The sequence below is a fragment of the Gekko japonicus genome, unplaced genomic scaffold (assembly GCF_001447785.1).
Source record: "Gekko japonicus isolate JY-2015 unplaced genomic scaffold, Gekko_japonicus_V1.1 scaffold81, whole genome shotgun sequence".
Taxonomy (NCBI): Eukaryota; Metazoa; Chordata; class Lepidosauria; order Squamata; family Gekkonidae; genus Gekko; species Gekko japonicus.
Genome location: NW_015162476.1, coordinates 1589685 through 1606297, shown reverse-complemented (window position 1 = coordinate 1606297; position 16613 = coordinate 1589685). Strand labels below are relative to the sequence as shown.

General features: G+C 42.0%; 1 protein-coding gene across 5 annotated transcripts in view; it reads right to left on the bottom strand.

Annotated features, from left to right (window-relative positions):
• The window catches only part of PPP3CA (protein phosphatase 3, catalytic subunit, alpha isozyme), a 249497-nt gene that overhangs the window by 224704 nt on the left and 8180 nt on the right, over positions 1-16613 (bottom strand). The window lies entirely within an intron of this gene.

The following is a 16613-nucleotide window of genomic DNA, read 5'->3' as shown; positions in this document are numbered from 1 at the left end:
CTGCTGGCTGTGAATCCTGACAAGCCTGCAGCTCATTTTCCTGCTGGGCACTCCTGTAAACTCAAGGCTGGCCACAAAGGGCTCCTCTTCTCCTGCGAAGTCCTCGCTATTGCTGAGCCCTGGCTGACTCATGACATTGGGTTTCCACATATTCTGGTTTTAAAAAGAAAGATTTACCACTCTTTTATAAAAAGGGGGGAAATAGGCAAGTACAGAAAAAAAGTGTGTGGCAACAACTAGTGTACTCCACAGAAAATATCCTGAGTATCTTATACCAAGTCAGCCCCTCTATCTAAGTAACCCAGAGTAGTCTACTACCAGCAGCTCTTCAGAAATCTGAGAAGTCTTCCCTAATTCTGCTACCTGAAATTTTTACTACATATGCCAGAAACTGAACTCAAGACTTTCTATATGAAAAATGTGCTCTGCGGGTTTCTGGTACCTCTATCTGTGTCACCACTGTCTAACTGGGATTGAGAAAATGCATAAAACTGTTTCAGGGTAAAAAACCCAACCAAGTCAAGAAACCACTTTAATGGTAAGGAATCACAGAACAGCATAATAATCAAGTCATATTCAGTTAGTTTCAGTAAATAACTGTAGGGAGAAGCTCAGACTTCACAGACAGCTATATGTTTTACTTGTACTCATTATTTTATGAGAAGCCCATAAAATCTTATTTGTTGTTCACATGATCACATACCCCAACAGCAAGGGAAGCTACTTAACCAACAGCAGCTTTCCTAAATTCTGGTTTGCTTTAGCCTCATTTTTAGTTTCTATGAAAAAGCTGGACTCATATGTATTAAGGAGGAACTACCATGGCCCAGTTGTGTGGACAAGCCTGCAACTTGGATAAAAACAACATTTATACACAAATTAGTATTTCATTCTGAACATACTAATTAAATAAGTTTTTGTTATGGAATTATTTCTATTTAACTGGGTAAGGAGACAGTCTAGAAATAACTATCTATAATAACCCATTCAGAAAGATGCTCAGAGCTCTCCATTAAAATAATGAGGTTGGTGTGCTAAGGAGAGCTGGTTTTTATACCCCACTTTTATCTACCCTAAGGAGTCTCCAAGTGACTTACAACCACCTGCTCTTCCTCTCTCCCCAACAGGTACCTTGTGAGGTAGGAGGTGCTCAGAGAGTGTGATTGGCCCATGGTCACCCAGCAGGCTTCTTGTAGAGGAGTGGGGAATCAAATCCCATTCTCCATATTACAGTCCACTGCTCTTAACCGCTACACCACGCTGTCTCCCTCAGTACTCCTCATTTTCACAAGGGATGTATGCTTAAGAAGACTTAAGGTAAGATTTCCCATTTTGGAGCTGCAACAAAGTTACAAGGGAAAAAACAAACACCACCAAAAACAGACACAGAGCAACTTGTAGTACAATCCATCTAGACTGGATACCTGATCTCAGCTACAATGGAAGCGACATTGATTTGGAGTATACTTGACTTTGAAAGACAGGTTTGCAAATGTCAAGGATTTCCTATTCATGAGATGCATCTTTTGAAGGGAAAAGTGTCTATAGAGCAGTTTCTTCAGTTTATATGCAAGGTCCCAAGCATGTTTTGGAAGGTTCATACATTATTTGCATTGAGGTTTCCTACCCTACAGAAGTGAAAAGGGTATGAAGAAAAGTGAAAAAGACCAAGTGCTAACAAAAGCCCATGTTCTAATACTACCAACAGAATTCCTTGTGCTGTAGCCTAGACAGGAACAAATCAAAACATAGCTGCCATTAAAACATTCTTGAAGCAAATGCAAAGTGTTCCAATTTCTCTCTTGTGTAGCAGATAAAGAAAATCTGATCACATCTTATTTCAACCCATGCAATTCTCAAAAGTGCTTGTTTTTAATCCCTTCTGATGTCTATCAGTTTAATTTTCCTTGGAGACTCATCCATGACTAGTTGTAAGAATAAACAGCAGCCACCTCAACTTCAAGAGCCTGCTCATTTTTCAGATTTTTTCCCAAAATGGCTGCCCGTCATCTTCGCATGCTTCAACTATGCATATCTACTGGTGTCCTTGTAAAACAAACAAACAAACCCCAAAACAACAGTTGGACCCAGCCATCACTAGGAACTCTTTAATATGAAATGTCTACATTTTACATTACAATAAAAAAGTATACAGAAAAAATATTTTAAAGAAAGCATATGCACTACTGTTGGAAGGTTGCTACAAAAACTTAATGCACTCCTGTTTCCAGTGATATTTCTAAAATCCCATCGCAAACCATGGTAGTTATCAAGCATGTTTCTAGAATAGCTTACTTCACTCAGAGCAGATTAATATCAGGGACAGAAACCTAAATCTACAAAGTGCTATAGTATGGAGAGTCTAATGCCAGAACAGTTCATGCATAGGTTAATGAAAATGTTATCTCTAATCCCTTAACAGTCAAGAGCAAATAATGTTTACTTGTGAGACAGCTACATCTGGGGTTCACAGCCTTAGGGAAATAACAGTATGAGAGTTGGAGAGAACTGGGGTTTGCTATTCCGCAGTGCACACCTTTTCTTCAGGGACAGATTAGCTGTTCCTTGTTCCTTTGCATTTCAAAATAAAAAAGTGGCCCTGCTCTGAAACACCAACGAAGTTCTTCGAACAAGAAAAGACCAGTAATTCTTCAGGTTTACAGTGATTCTAGTTCATTGACATTCAGAACTCTGAGCATTTCCATCTACTCACTTTATATCATCCTTCCTCCAAGAAGCTTTTTGGGCAGCATACATAGTTCTTGCGCCTCTGTTTTTCCACCACATTGAGCGTGTAAGTGGCCTGAGGTCACTTCATGGGCCAGCAATCTGCTGAACCCAGATATCTCCAGTCTAAGCCTGACACATTAACTGCTACACCAAACTGGCTTTTATTTATAATACAGGGCATCTTTATGTCCACACACACACACACACACACACACAATGAATTGGATCCGTAAACCAATTCTAATTTTTGTTGTTTTTTTAAAAAAAAATCCAGGGAATAATGGAGACAGCACTCAGTCTCTCTGAAAGCAAGACTGCATCCAGGTGGTAGAAAACAATTGATGCCTATGCATGCTAAACAGGTCAAACCCGGTATATATGCAGGCCTGCACATTCCTAAACTAGGAAGCCTTGAATTGCAGGTCCAGGCCCGAATTGGAGCTTCCAAATCTAATGAATACCATTTTTACAGGTGCTATAAGGCCTGTGAGGAGGCTTCAGGAAGAGAATCTTCAGTCTTCCCCTCAGACACCATTTTAGAGAAGAAGAAAAAGAAGAGGAGGAGATTGGATTTATACCCCGCCCGTCAGTACCCAAAGGTGTCTCAAAGCGGCTTACAAACTCCTTTCCCTTCCCCTCCCCACAACAGACACCCTGTGAGGTGGGCAAGAAAAGAAAATGGTGTGGAGGGGGACGGATGGTGGTTCCCTAACCCTCAGACATCGTTCCAATCCAAACTGGAACCCTGCAGTGCTTCAGAATGGAGTTCCCATGGGGAACTTGCAGCTGCCATCTGGTTACTAGCCCCATGACAATCACGTGTTACACACAATGTCCAGTTTGGGCCTAAACCAAAAGTGTACACTTGACTACGGACAAATTACTGTGGAAAGTGTTCCCAGACAACAAGTTTCAAGACTTCCTCCCAGCACAGCCTTCTTTACAGAAGCTAGTATTACAGCAAGTTGTGGGACCAATACCATTTGAGGAAGTTCTACCCCATCTTGCACTGACACTTTGTTGTTGTACTGTATTGTTTTATGGTTTTAGACTGTTTTATCTGTTTTAATTCTGGCACTTGTGCCTCGTTGTTAGCCGCCCTGAGCCTTCGGGGAGGGTGGGATATAAATCCAAAAATAAATAAATAAATAAAAATAGCAGAGAGGAGAGAAGGTAGTGCAAGTGGCAGGAAATTCTAAAGACCCCTACTTTAAGCATTCTCAATGATGGAAAAATTTTCACACTCATCATAGCAGGAACCCAATCTGATTTGAGAAATATAATACACTGTATTGCTATAGAACAATTAATTTAGTCTCGTAACCTTCAATCCAGACTTCTCCATAGCTGACGTATTCAAGGACCGTACTCAAGGACCATTCCACAGAGAGAGAGAGAGAGAGAGAGATGAAAGTAGGCAGAACTATTATAGATCAAAAAGTACCAGCAAAGACAGAATAATTGCAGAATGATCCATTGAGGCCTGCAGGTCTTCAATCTGATGTAAACTTGCAGGGAGGAGAGCAGAAGTCTCCAAAAGAAAAATTGCTTCAGACTTTGCAGTATTACAGCATTAAGAGCAAAAGACATTTCGTTTTCCAGTACTGCAACTCTGGCCTGTGCATTCAGAGACAGCACAATGCAAGCTAACAAATATCACTGGCTCAGAAAGAACATTTGGTTAGAAAACCCCAAATACAGAAGTCAACAGACCACCCTCCTGGGAAGCATTCTAGATTAAACACATTTAAACAAACAAACAGCAACAAGAACTTTCCACATATGAGGATACAAAAAGGTTTGATTTTTTTAAAGCCACCATTTTGCTTTGTGGCACTGCTCTTTTGGGGACTTGCATTACCAAAGATGGCTCCATATCTTTAAATGTATATGCAGAAGTGAGGCATTTGATCCTGCAAAAGGGAACCTCATCACAGTCTGTTGTCTTCAGCTCAGCTGCTGCTGCCAGCTTCAACAGGTCAACACATCCATATTACAGCTGAAATCAGAACCAACAGTCAGAAACACTGTACTTCATCTATGTAAGTATGAGGGATGCAACAGGTACACACATGTGCCCTTTGTCAATCCTACGCACACTGAACAGCTTCAAAGAGAGCCTCACTTCATTATGCATCATGTGCATATCTCATCTTGCAGCATCACTCCCCACCAACACTACCTGAAAGCCATACCCTTCCAAACCTTCTGGTCATTCACAAAGCATCCCAATACCTATTCCTCTCCATCCAGCCCAACCGGCCCTTGTGTGTCCTCCAGAAGATATATCCACTTACTGCCTCTATCTTTTCATCTACTAGGCCAACAACACTAGATCTCACTGCAAGACTCCACTATTCTAAGTCTATTCTCCAAATGTTACTGGGCCTCACAAATTCTGTAAGTGACTTAGCTTAAGTACGGTGCATTTTTCAGACTTCCACAATGTGTAAGTTGCTAGCCTGTACCATTGCAGACTGCAGGAGAGGAGGAAAGCGAATAACATAGTTGAGCGCTCCCCTGCCATATTAGAAAAAACCCTTCCTGTACAAGGACTCTTCTACACTCTTGACATGGGACCAAGAAATGCAAAATGCTAAGCCCTGACTACAATATTCCAACAAGGCCCAAACTCAGCCCACACTGCACAGCCAACTTCCTTGCATACCTCTGTATTGACCAGGCTACCCTGATATTGCCAGATCTTAGAAGCTAAGCAGGGTCATCCATGGTTACTATGTGGATGGGAGACCACTGAGGAAGTCCACTATTGCTATGCAGAGGCTGGCAATGACAAACCACTTCTGTTCATCTCGGCTACAATTTGACAGGGCTTTCCACCACTAAATAACTGCTGCAGACCTAGCTATCATAATCAGCAGATGAGGAAGTAAATGTGTTACTGGGTTGTACCATGTCTCAGTTAACAAGTTTAAGACCATGGGAATGGCTTGCATGGCTTTAATGTTCATCCAGAGAGAAGAATTCATTACTCACAGAAAACTAGCATGTCAAGTAAAGAGAAGTTTTGCATCTGAGAGGCAACAACATACATAGTTCCAGACAACAAGCAGAAATAAGTGTTTATAATATTCCGTGGCAGGCTGTGTTCAGCTTATATAAACTCTACTCCTGACTCTTGCAGCCATCATAAAGTTACTGCATCAGAGGCAATACACCAGCTCTCACTCCAACAAAGCTCCCACCAGTTGGAGGGGAATGAGCTAGTAATTCAACATTGTCCCTAGTCAGGAGAGCATCTCTGCTAAGTGTAAATCATAGAGATTTATTGCAGCTGTACCTAAGGCTGGCAACCAGCATTTTGGGTTGGAGAGTTTAGATGGCCTCTGCGTAGAAATTGGGCCTTTACCACATTGCAAATGCAAACCAAATTAAAATATGATGCTCAATAAAATCTTACCATAATGAATCCACCCTAGAACTCCAATGATATCTGTCCCCAAGATCAGGGGAGGGCAGACCAATTGTCCCATGAAATTCTAGAAACTAGTTTTACTCATGCCAATTTGAAGAATTACAAGTACAGGCAGACAAACATCTATAGAGCTCACATGATGCGGCTGGACAGAAATATACACAGTCCATACCACAGATATTACGTGGTTTTGGGTGACTGCATTCTACAAAATGAAGTAGGTCATAGCAACTCAATGCAACCATATGCAGTGTTACTCCAGTCAAAGCCTAGTGAAACTACACGGGGTCAGACTAGACTAATTCTGAATAGGATTGCACTTGAAGGAGCATAAGTGTTTGTTTAATTTTGTTCTAGTGGAAGCATTTACAAGTTTACACAAAGAAACAAGAAAATCAGATGGCAAGACAGACTGAGACAGGTAAGGAACACAGGAAGAACAGAGAAAACTAATGCCGAGTTCAATAGGAGAAGAAGGTTTCTCCCTCTAGATACATAGGGGGATACTGGCTGCTACAATAAATGCAGAGCTAGTATAGTACATTAGATTTTCTTTAAAAAAAAGTCAAGCAATTTTTATTCAGTTTTCAAGTCTCAAATGCCCTTACACCACAGAGCAACATGTTGATTTGCCATTGGCATGAGTTGGCATCTCCATCTCTGAAGTCATGGGAAATAATTTAAAAATCAGAAACATCTTTTACATTGCTATCTTTTGGCATTTTAACTCCAAGGTTCTCATACAAGCAAGTTAACTGGGACTCTACATTGGCAGCCTTGCGAGAATCTATTAATGAGAGATCTACAGTCCACACAACAGTATTGCTAGGTCTGTGGTCAAAACAGACATCATAGGAGCCCTTTAGATACTGCAACATGGGACCATTTTTCCCTGCAGGTGCCTCCCAGGAACTAACATAGATGATTGGGTCATTTAAGCCATGAATGGGACAGAACTGCATAGGTCCCAACTCTGGAACTGTAATTCAACTATGCAGGTAAATCAGATTATATTGGAAAGAACCAGGGAACCATCCACTACCCATGTGCCTGGGTCATTTAAATGATATCCTAGCTGCTCAGGTACCACTTGCATGAAAGTAATTAATATGGGTATGGTAATATTTTAAAAGCCCCTTTATCAGATTTAAAATAAATGCAAATTACCATGTTTAATTGTCTCATTTTTCAATACTAGCAGCTCCACCAATTCAAAACACCTTCCAATCTCAATTGAACAAAACGTTGATATAATTTTAGATAAATAACAAAAGCCTCAAAAACAAATAATTAGCACTTAAAATACTGCAAAATTCCAGTTAACTGTTTCCTTTCACAAGGTCAGATATCTGATCAACACAGTTCAGCTCACAAAGATACTATTCCACATACTTCCTGTTCTGCCAACAAGAAACAATACAACAGGGCACTGAAACAAGTCAAGATAACACCCAAGTGTCTTGAGTAAAAGTCAATCTCTACTCTAAAAGTTTACAGATGTCTAGTGGCAAACTCCATGAATAAGGGCCTGGTAAATTTTTATTTTGCTAGAATGAGCAAAAGGCCTTGATACAGGTGATTAAGGAGGGACAGATGGGATGAAGAAAGTAGACCACCCTGGATACTTCCATTTTCCTCCCATACTTACTACCTAAACTATGGGTGGCATGTTTCTTCTTTTCTGCAATACAGAGATCTGAACCATGGCTATAATAAACATCATAACGTCAAAATGTTATGATGGAAAGCCAACGGTTAGTATAACTAGAACTAGGGAGACCCATATTCAAATATACTTAGTCCTGAAGCTCACTGGATGATCTTGGGGCAGTCAAAAACACAGCCTAAACTTCCTTGCAAGGTTGTAAAAAGGCAGAATTATATGAACTACCTTGAGCTTCTTGGAAGAGGCGGAATGAAAATCAAGCAATGATTTGTAGGGGGAAAGCTCTCTGATATGGAATGCAACTATAACATACCCTGTCGTGAATGTGGTGGTGGAGGTAGAAAGTGCCATCAAGTTGCAGCTGACGTATGATGATCCCTCATGGGGTTTTCAAGGCAAGAGACATTCAGAGGTGGTTTCCCATTGCACGTCTCTGCATAGTGACTCCGGACTTCCTCGGTGGTCTCCCATCCACATACTAACCAGGGCTTAGCTTCCCAGATCTGATGAGACTGGGCTAGCCTGGGCCATCTAGGTCAGGGCGTAATTAATGCACCAGATGTTATTTAATTGCAGAACTCCCTTCGCAGTGATATCTGTCCCCTGCTATCTTTAAAATCTTTTCAGCACTGAATAAAGTCTACAACTAGTATTGTTAAAAGCATAAGCAAACCGTCTATTCTGTTTAACTTTTCTTTTTACTACTGGTTTTGTTTATTGCTCAAGCTTTGTTTTACTTTGATTTTTTAACTATGTGAGCAACCTTGAGAGCTATTTTAGCAGGATAGGATAAAAATGCCTAAACAAACTGAAATATTTTCAGAATTTTTAAAAGCTAATCAGAGATTTGTTAATGTAAGTATATGGAAAGATATTTTCCTGCTTCCTGCTGAATATAAGCCTTTTACTTGTCAACCAGATCTATTTTACTGAGGACTAACTTGCAAGACCTATTTTACTGAGGATTAACCAGATCTATTTTACTGAGAAATTTCACTGGGTCAGAAAAACCATGCCTCCTGCTAGCACAGGTATCAAAACTCAGCTTGGATTAAACGTAAATTCCTTTTATAGATGCTGTTTCATTAATGCTCAATTCCTGTTTTTACCTAAACAAAACCGACACCCATAGTGCTTCTACATATATTTAGTATGTATGGTGTTCAAGAAAGGAAGTTCTTACCTAGTGAGCTTTGGTTCTTGTGGATAAGAGTCTATTCTAGTTAACTGACCAGCAGAAAGCCCAAGCTAGCCCAATCACATCAGATCTCAGAAGCTAAGCAGGGTCAGCCCTAGCCAGTACCTGGAAGGGAAACCATCAAGGAATACCAGGGTCACTACACAGAGACAGGCAATGGCAAACCACCTCTGAACGTCTCTTAATTTGAAAACCCTATGGAGTTGTCATAAGTCAGCTGTGACAAGTTTGCTGAAAACTGCACACAGTGCAGACAAAATCCGCACCAAAAAACCCAGGATGGTCTCAACACCTGAGCCATTGTCAAAGTCAGTCAATGACCTCCTTAAGACAAACAGAAATTCACCTGGTAAGAAGTTCTCTCTTCACAGGCAAGAATTCATTCGAGTTTGGGATATTCGAAAGCAGTACAGCTGAGGGTGAGAGAAAAAGGACTCCTTCCAAACGCTCAAATACCCTGGCACCTGCCAAGCAATTATTGTTTCATGACCCTCTGAAGTAGGCTTCATGCCAAAATTGCTTCTGCAGAGTATCTGCAGAGCCAACAAGGTACATTATGCAGTGAAAAATGATAACACAGAATAAGATCTCTTCTAAGATCTCTTCTAGAGGGGCATTCTCCTATAATACCACTGAAATCACCACCCACCATTACTGAATGGATCATAATAGCCTCAGGAACAGTCTGATTGGAAGAGCAGTAGGTGGAGCCTATAACCTGTATCAACCACCAGGACAGGGGAAAAGGCAATACCCAATTTCCAAAGGATAAGAAGTCAAAAAGAGAGAGAGCTCCCAGATTGTTCAATACAGCTGGAATCTGCCTTCTCAGGATGTTCTCAGCCCTGAAGTCAAACCTTCCTGAAGAAACAAATGCATATCTTTGGCCAGCAGCCAATGGATATGTCTGTGAATGAGGTTGTATCAGAAGACCCTAGACCCAGACATCCACGTCTGGTGTAAGTCTCCAAGAATCGATCAACAGTTCCATCAGGCCAGAGACCTGGGGTATCTAGAGGCACTTGGGGCTACACAACGTGAACTGGCCATTAAGCCAACAAGGAAAATGGGCTGATATCCTGCTCTCCTGTGCTGGGGCCACCCCAGCCCAAAGAGAGAGGTGGGCACAAGTCCCCACAGCTGTGAGCTGGAGTGCAGAAAAGGAGGCCCTTGCTCAGACTCACCATCCCCAGCATCTGGTTGGCCCTAACCTTGCCATGGTGAGGGACATGCCCAGCTGGACCACAGGATTTGAGAGGTGGAGTGAAGCCTATTTTCAGGTCATCTCTCCCCCCCCCCATCTGTGCCTGGGGGCTATAAGAATGATCTCTACACTGTATCTGTTCCTACAGTCCTGGAGATGGGTGGCATACTCCCTGAATACCACTGTGCTCAAAGCTCAGCTCATTCTACATCTGATGGGGCAAGGAGGTCGACTTTGGGAGTCATGAACCATCTTGATATCCAAAGGAAGACTTCCTGGTTCAGTGCCCAGACAGTCTCATCTACCTTGTAACAGTTCAAGCATTCAGATTACTCTTGAGATGCTGAGACCAAACAAAGCTGTCTCTCTACCCAGTGAATCAGAAAAAATCTTGGCAGCTCAACAGGCCTTCATACTGATGTCAAGTCTTACTAGAACATGATGGTCCCTCAGCCTAGGCAGGAAAGATCAGAGTACAAGCTGCACTGCTCTATGCTACAGAAGGTTTACACTGAAAACAATCTGGACCAGGTCCCCTGGCAGAACATATCCTTGCAACTGATTTCCCAGCCTCTCTAGCTTGCATCAGTGGTCAAGACCTCCTTCACTGGCTCCAGAGGTCTGTCAAGGCTAGGGATCATGACATCTCAGGACAGGTTGACAGAAATCTGGGTCTGAAAGGGGATCAGAATTACTAAGGAGTCCTAGAATGCAGCTGAGCCTAGGGGAAGACTCCTATGCTCCACACAATCACACTGAAGAAACTGCAAAGGGATTGGAGTCTTAGAGACTTAGCTGACTTCATCTTCTTTGCCAGAGTAACTGGGGCTTCTACCCTCACTTCTGATGCATGTCTGTGTATTCATGCATACTCAGATGGAGGATCATCTGGAAGGAGAGGATCAAACTTCTGTTAAAGCTTGTTTTGGGCCTGCAGAACCCCTGCTGGATTATAGTATGTGGAAACACCTGCCAATGGTTTGGGAAGGGAGACCAGGTGAGGACTATGCCCAGGTATGGACATAGGTACAAATCTCATTACCTCAGATAATCTGGTAGATAGTGCTAACAGAATTTTAGTGAAGATCCTGGGAGTCAATAGCAAGCCTGCCTTTTTGAGAGTGGGGGACACTGGAGAAAACAAAACCCTTATACAGGGTTTCTCTGTTGGAACCAGCTTGATTGCTCAGGTATCTAGAAGGTGTTTGTGACATGGACTATGTGACTGGGCTTTTCTGGGTTGCCAATTAAAAGAAAGGGACTGAATCCTCCCAATGGCAGCAAGGCAAAATCCAGGAGATACCCTTCTTTTAGAGTGCAAATCACTGATTTGTTCAAGAGTCCAAGTCCAAACCACTGCAAAATGCATCTGTTGCCCCTCCAGGGGGAGGCCAAGGACCCACCGGAGAAAGATAATCTTGCTGACGTGCTTAAAGAGAAGACAGGCTTCTTATTATGTCTCTGCAGAAAGGTGTCAATAGGTTTGATGTTGATTAATCTGTTCAGCAAAAAAGTCACTGATCTGCAAACTACGCTCCAGTAAAGTCAATGGCCCAGTAAAGGGAGAGGAGAGCAAACCCAAGGTACTGAAATTACATTAATCCTGGGGTTACACATTTTCACTCATCAGTGTAACCATTTCAAACAAAAAAACCCCACAGTTTATCTGTACTCATATGGTTCCCCTCTTTGTGAGACTCAGAAGCAACTGCTCTATCTTTTTAAAAAAAAAAACCCAGCCAAAATGCAGCATAGGGTCTCACCTCATTGCCTGGAGCTTTGGGAAAGTGCAGAGGCCTGCCTTCTTCACATGATTTAGAAGCAGCACAGAGAAAGATTATGAGTGGGCTCCAACCAGCTTTTTCACTGGTGAAAAAGGAAAGAGGTGGTCCCCCTGGACCACCCTTTCCACTGGCTGGACCCAACCCTATGAGTGCCTGTAATAATGACATAGAAAAGAGCAAGAGTCCAGTTGGACCTTAAAGACTATCAAAGTATGTGGCAGGGTATGAGCTTTCTGAGTCACTGCTCACTTCTTCTGATATCTGAAGAAGTGAGCAGTGACTCATGAAAGCTTACACCCTGCCGCAAATTTTGATAGTCTTTAAGGTGCTACAGGACTCTTGCTCTTTTCTACTGCTACAGACAGACCAACATGGCTACCCATTTTGTAATAATGCAGGTTTCCATACCTGTGCAGCACAAAGAATCTACAAATCCTTGTGGCACCAGGCCTGAGAACAGCAAGAAGTGCTGGTCAAGGCATCAAGTCAGCTAGGCTGATCCTCTAGCTTTGCTTTGTTTTAAAAAGAATAGCAATACTCTGCAACATTTCATTTCTTTAGAGGGTCCCCATCCCAAAAGAAGGGATTAAACATTCTGTGTTTTAATTCTCTGCTCATATTTGCATTAGACCATAAAAGTGCAGGTCTTGTTTCATTTTCCGTAAAAGGTAACTGAAAACTCAGAAGCTGTTTGACATAAGACAAAAAAAGGTGCTTCTTTAAAATCTGTGATCATGTAACCACATAAATAACATACTTGGCATATTCTTCCTTGAAGTGGCATCCACCTTTGCAAGCTGTGGCTTCATTCATTTGTCTTTATGAGATTTCTTGAAGGATATGAAAGAGCAATGAATGTAGCTTCAACAAGATTTATAAGTAACATAGCCCTAAGCGTTCTTTATCATGTTTGAATAATGTTGCTTAGCACTTAAATACTATCAAAGGCACATTTCCAATTACCAGCTGAATTTTTTTAAAAAATAAACTGAAACATATAAGTGCTCCAACTGCAAAAAGACAAACAAACCCAGATACCAATATTTTGCATTTAGATTTTATTTTCCAGCCAAAATTAAATGTAATAATAGTTTGAAGAATATAGAAGCTCAAGCAGTCCAGTACAGAATAGCCCTTGATTAAATTTAAAATTACCCAAATTGATTCCTAAGCTAGTGGTTCTCAAATGTTTTGAACTCTGATCTGCTGATAAATGTACGCTACCTTGTGTTACACACCCACAGAGCAATTCCATTCTGCTCCCTATCACGAACATAAAACACAAGAACCTCACATGATTTAACAGTGCACACTCATATATCTGCAGATCAGCATGTGCTCAGTTTTAGTTATTGTCCTGGCAACAGCTAGAGCTAATAACTCAGATCGGAGATTGGCAGTTCAGATGTCTTTGTGTGAGACGGCATACGTTTTCAAGTTTTACTCTCCAATCTAACTCCAGAGAGGGCTCCTATGAGGAAATCATAGCAGATACTTCTTCCTTTGTGGTGGAAAGTGTCTCAAGATGCAGCCAACTTATGGTGACCCCCATGGGGTTATCAAGGCAAGAGATATTCAGAGGTGGTTTGCCACTGCCTGACTCTGTGTAGCGACCCTGGACTACCTTAGCTGTCTTCCATCCAAATTCTAATCAGGGACAACCCTGCTTAGCTTCCGAGACCTGACAAGATAGGGCTAGCCTGGGCCATATCCTCCTCCTTACCAATAACAAACTGAGCAAGCATTCCAAATTAACTTTCAGCAGTGACCACAGGTCTCTGGCAGGCTTTTCTGCCACGTTTCTCAGTGTGTCAGGCCTGCTGATAGGGAAGTGGTGGTGGTGCCATCAAGGCTTGAGACACTGGCCTGTATTCTAGGGCCACCACAACAAGTACAATGTTCCACTAGGCTTCTTCAGCCTTGGCAGCTTTGCTTCCATCTTTCTCCATGGGCCTGAAAGGCCTGCTAAGAGGAATGATGATGGGTCTTCCAGGTTTGGCCAAGGCAATGAAGTTACCATAGCAACTACAACATCCCAGCTGGCTCCTTGGTGACTTGACATACCTACTGAGACGAGTAGAGCTGGCCAGAGAGGCTCGCCAGGATGTTGCATTCAACTACAAAAACATAGTGAGCCACCTGTAAGAAGACCACAACCCACTTTGAGAACCATCTCCTTAAGCTGCTGCAATTACTTACTACTACTCCTTTACACCGCCCACTTTGAGAACCATATCCTTAAGATGCAATTACTTACTACTACTCCTTTACACCCTAAGGACATACACATCAGACGCAACTAGATTCAGTGAAGCTTAATCCACATAGAGAAAAATGAAGGTAGACATGTTGATCCTGGGGGGAAATCCAAAATGCAATTTATTTTATTAAGACCACCCCAATATCATAAAATAGTGAGCACAATCTTTTAAGGTCCTCAGAACTCTTAATCTAGTTACATACAATGGAGAAGGTCAAGGGAGACCAAAGAGACAAAATATGTTTCAAGGCCTTCTAGAAGAGTCCAAAAGTCTGCAGTTATTCTGCATAATGTGCTTAGATGCGAGAGTGGATCACTGTTCTGTGCATGTGTTGAGCAATAAGGAAGTGGGCAATTTGTGACTTTGGCGCCTAGAAATACCACTCATACAGGAAGTAATGGAAAACAGTTAAGCAGCAACTGCTTTCTACAGTTCTCTGCAACGAAGAACAAGCTGATAATTATAACTACAAATAATAAGCTTTTGCCAAGTGTCGTGAATTTTAATGGACCTTTCCTACATTCCCAGAACTGCATGTTTCTATGTTAAAGAATTTTAAAAAAAAGAAAGAACACTGCAGCAGAAGGGCAACTGCACCAATTACACAGGTGTCATGAGAAATTAGCATTAACTGGCTGGGGTGAAGGGGGAAGAGGAAGAATTGGGCTATATAATTGTGATTAACACTTCTGTAGACTGAGGCTCAAAAAGCAGGATCTAACAAAATGTAGATACTTCCAATCCCATTCGAACACAACAACAAAGGACATGTTTTAAACATCTCCCACTGTCGTGGTTCCCAGTTCCAGGGTTGCAAGTACTGCCTTTAAGGGGACCAGATATATCCCTTCCGTCTCAAAAAAACCTCTTAGAGAACATTTACCTATTATGAATCTTATGGTTAATCCTTTTCATGTTCTTAGGGAAAGGGAAAGGTTTCCCTTGCATGAAAGTCAGTCGAATCCAACTCTAGGGGGCGGTGCTCATCTCCGTTTCCAAGCCAAAGAGCCAGCGCTGTCCGAAGACATTTCCATGGTCATGTGGCCGGCATGACTAAACGTCGAGGCACACAGAATGCTGTTACCTTCCCACCAAAGCGGTACCTATTTATCTGCTTGCAATGTCTTGCTTTTGAACTGCTAGGTTGGCAGGAGCTGGGGCCAGAGACGGGCGCTCACTCTGTCACATGGCACTCGGGTCTCGAACTGCCGAACTACAGACCTTCCTGTCTGCAGCTAAGCGTCTTAATCACTGTGCCACCGTGGCCCTTTGCTTGTTCTTACTAAATTACCAGGATTGACAATTTCATGATTTTCTATGAAATGAGACCCTCCATGTTCAGAAGGAGTGTACTTTGGAATACAAGTTAATAGAGAATAACAATAGGATGCAGTTTTGGGAACTGTAGGCTTTCTGACGTCATCTAGTGGAGTCACTGCAGGAAACAAGATGATGGGCTTTTGATCCAATCCATGACGGCCCTTCTTATGTTCTTAGCCCTGTCTGTTTACCCATCAAGGTAACACTTCCTTCCCAGAGCAATCTCAGCCAATGAGGGATCTCCAATATGTCCAATACTAAGCACTATTCAAATTTTGGTTATATGCCATTGCCACTCTGGACAAAGGAAGCCCATCAAGAGTGAGAGCCCCATTACAGAACAGGAGTAACATCTAGCCACCTTTTGAGATGACGGGGTGCTTTCTGATGCTCATCAAAGCGTCTGCAAAAACTGTCCCCTCAACCAGATCAGCTCTAACTGAAATCAAGCAGGAACTTCATGTATCAACTCTAATTATGTCTAAATATGAAAAAAAAAATACCTATGCATGTTTTTAAATAGGCAATTATATTTTGTTTGCACTGGTTCACTCCATTTCTGTGGATTACGTTAGCCACATATGTTACTTTTCTGCTTTTTAAGGAGCAATTCTGTAGTCAAACTGTAACTAAAGCCGAGACAAGCACTATGTAAGCAACAGTTGGAAAGTCCAGTTACAGCAGTCCTCCAAGGGCTGTCTTGCCAAATCCAAAATCTTACCAGTTGTCTTCTTCAGCCTCGATACCATGTAGTCTTTCAGCAGCTACATTGTTTAAAACCAGGAAAGGCAGTCCTTAAGACTCTTGGCAGTGGCAAGCAAAGGACTATCCAGAACTAAGAGGATAGTAGAAAGCTTCCTAATTAGTCCAGTGGCATTGCGTGTAAGAGTAAGCATTTTATTTTTTTAACTGGCAAGCGTGCATAATAACCTAATGGAGTCTGCTGGTCTGAATTCAACCTGTCTCAAAGACGTGGCCCACAAAACTGGCAAAGCAAATACATTTTCTCTTTCC